This window comes from Chelonia mydas, chromosome 1 (assembly GCF_015237465.2).
Source record: "Chelonia mydas isolate rCheMyd1 chromosome 1, rCheMyd1.pri.v2, whole genome shotgun sequence".
NCBI classification, from domain to species: domain Eukaryota; kingdom Metazoa; phylum Chordata; order Testudines; family Cheloniidae; genus Chelonia; species Chelonia mydas.
In genome coordinates this window covers 257,773,056-257,776,421 of record NC_057849.1, presented here as the reverse complement: position 1 = coordinate 257,776,421, position 3,366 = coordinate 257,773,056, and positions in this window count along the sequence as shown.

Sequence of the window (3,366 nt, the reverse complement as noted above, 5' to 3'; positions counted from 1 at the left end):
ACTGAGTGTATTTATTTATTTTGTTCAGAAAAGCCCCTATTTTATTTTACATGAAGGGGCTGCAGAATCTCCCCTCTCTCCAGAAAAGAGGAAGCCACACTGCAGTGTGTAGGTCCCCCTCACAGCACACTAGCTGGTGCCTGGTCTACATTGAGTGAGGTGGCAATGCTCTCTGCTGCCCCTTCAGGAAGAAAGGCTCTGTAGCCAATTTTCAGAGTAGCAGCCATGTTAGTCTGTATTCGCAAAAAGAAAAGGAGGACGTGTGGCACCTTAGAGACTAACCAATTTATTTGAGCATAAGCTTTCGTGAGCTACAGCTCACTTCATCCGATGAAGTGAGCTGTAGCTCACGAAAGCTTATGCTCAAATCAGTTGGTTAGTCTCTAAGGTGCCACAAGTCCTCCTCTTCTTTCTGTAGCCAATGTGGCTAGCTACACGCTGTTGGAGAAGCTACATTTATCCATAATATAGGTATCACTGATCCTTTCCAGTGCAGGCAGCAGTTGGACATATTCAGCGCCTCCCCTTCTGCCCCCTCCCATTTCAAAACACACTTAAAAGCAGTGACTTTTAAGGATTGGTGCCATCTAGTTTCCTGTGGGGGGGGGGGTGTCAGTTACCCACAATTCTTTGCAATAGCAAACTCATCCCCAAGTTTCATGTATTGTTTCAACACCTAGGGCCAGACCTTTGGCTGGTTTATATTGGTGTAGCTGGCCTTGAGTTATGCTGATTTACACCGGCTGAGAATTTGACCTCTAGACTTTGTTCATGCAGACTGAAATGTTCTAGGGAACTGGAGAAAGTGTTGATCGGTTACAAGGAATTCTGGAGGGATCTAAACTTCGGCCTGGTCTACACTGGGGGGGACGGGAGGAATCGATTTAAGTTACGCAACTTCAGCTACGTGAATAACGTAGCTGAAGTCGACGTACTTAGATCTACTTACCGTGGTGTCTTCACTGCGGTAAATCGACCGTTGACGCTCCCCCATCGACTCCGCTTGCGCGCCTCGTTCTGGTGGAGAACCGGAGTCGACCGGAGAGCGCGCGGCAGTTGATTTATCGTGTCTAGACTAGACGCGATAAATCGACCCTCGCTGGATCGATCGCTGCCCGTTGATCCAGTGGGTAATGTAGACACGCCCTTCCTTAGCTATCTCGGTTTGCCTTTTGCCATGCAAGAATCACAGGGCTACTCCCCCAGACAGGGAAGAGGCAGAGGGCTGCTCAGGACAGCAAAGCATTTCACATCTGTTCGTGTAAGTGACTTGAGGCTGTGTGTGTGTGTGTGCTCATTCTCTAGTTCGCTTACAGCAACAGAATGCTAAGAGCCTACACCAGAGGCGGGCAAACTACGGCCCGCGGGCCGCACCCGGCCCCTGAGCTCCTGGCCCGGGAGGCTGTTCCCCCTCCCCCGCAGCCTCAGCGCGTCGTGTATTAAACGGCTCCGCGTAGGACGGTGCTGCTGGTCGCAGTTACGGAGAGTAATTTACTACACTCCACCGGCGCACCGCTCTGGGCAGCGTGGCTGTAGCGCTGCCAGCCACCGGTGCTCTGTGCTGTGCGGTAAGGGGGCAGGGAGCGGGGGGGGGGGGGGGGTTGGATAGAGGGCAGGTGAGTTTGGGGTTGGTGGTCAGGGGGAAGGGATGTGGATGGGGTTGGGGCGGTCAGAGGGTGGGGAACGGGGGGGGGTGTTGAATGGGGGCAGTCAGGAAGGAGAGGGGGGGTTGGATGGGGCTGGTGGGGGGCAGTCAGGGGCAGGGGTTCTGGGGGCGGTCAGGGGACAGGGAGAAGGGGTGGTTGGATGGGGCAGTGGTCCAGGGGGGCAGTCAGGAAGGAGGGGAGGTCGGATGGGGCAGCAGGGAGCAGTCAGGGGCAGGGGTTCTGGGGGCGGTCAGGGGACAAGGAGCGGGGCTGTGTGTGTGGATGGGGTAGGGGTCCTGGGGGGGGCCATCAGGGAACAGGGGGGGTTGGATGGGGCAGGAGTCCCAGGGGGGAGCCGTCAGGGGGCGAGAAGCAAGGGGGGGGGGCGGATAGGGGGCAGGGGCACAATCCAGCACAGCCTCCCCTAACCAGCCCTCCATACAATTTCCGAAACACGATGTGGCCCTCAGGCCAAAAAGTTTGCCCACCCCTGGCCTACACCATATGGATGTATTATACTGCAAGAGAGTGGCAGGAAAGGACTGGCCTTGTCATTCCCCAGCACTTCAAAGAGTCATGTCCCTTCAGTATCACATGCTGCATGGGCTCTCTGAATTGCTGTGAGGAGAAATGGCAGGTGTGTTATCCCAGAGGGCCTGCTCCAGCCCCTTTGCTCACAGCTAATATTCCAGTTCAGAGGAAAAACAAACCTCAATAATACACTTCCCCTGGGGCTGGAGTTTAACACCTCTGCAGCCCCAACAAGAAGTGCTCAATCCAGCATATTTGTCCATTACAGTATGAGAGGCTGGTGCCTGAATGCAGCATGACCAATAAAATACATCTGCCATGCCTGGCACCCTTTCCAATGGTGGGAGGGGGGATTCAGAACCCTTTTCTTGCACTAAAGGCCCTGTCTCGACTTGGGAAATAGGTCATGTTTTGAAAATGTCTTTCAGTCACAACCTTTCTTTCTAGTGTAGGCAGGGCCTAAGTCAGGATGCGGGGTCCTGCCATTCCAACCATTGCTTCCTGTAGCAGACAGCCAGCTTGTGAGGGCACAAGGAACAGCACTTGTTTTCACTAACAAGGTCAGCTCCCAGACTGCTGCGCTGGGCATCACAAAATGGGGAAGAGATGGCCAGCCCTCTGTGGAGATAGAGGTGGTTAGGGACTATTTAGAAAAGCTGGACGTGCACAAGTCCATGGGGCCAGACGAGTTGCATCCGAGAGTGCTGAAGGAATTGGCGGCTGTGATTGCAGAGCCCTTGGCCATTATCTTTGAAAACTCGTGGCGAACGGGGGAAGTCCCGGATGACTGGAAAAAGGCTAATGTAGTGCCAATCTTTAAAAAAGGGAAGAAGGAGGATCCTGGGAACTACAGGCCAGTCAGCCTCACCTCAGTCCCTGGAAAAATCATGGAGCAGGTCCTCAAAGAATCAATCCTGAAGCACTTACATGAGAGGAAAGTGATCAGGAACAGTCAGCATGGATTCACCAAGGGAAGGTCATGCCTGACTAATCTAATCGCCTTTTATGATGAGATTACTGGTTCTGTGGATGAAGGGAAAGCAGTGGATGTACTGTTTCTTGACTTTAGCAAAGCTTTTGACACGGTCTCCCACAGTATTCTTGTCAGCAAGTTAAGGAAGTATGGGCTGGATGAATGCACTATAAGGTGGGTAGAAAGCTGGCTAGATTGTCGGGCTCAACGGGTAGT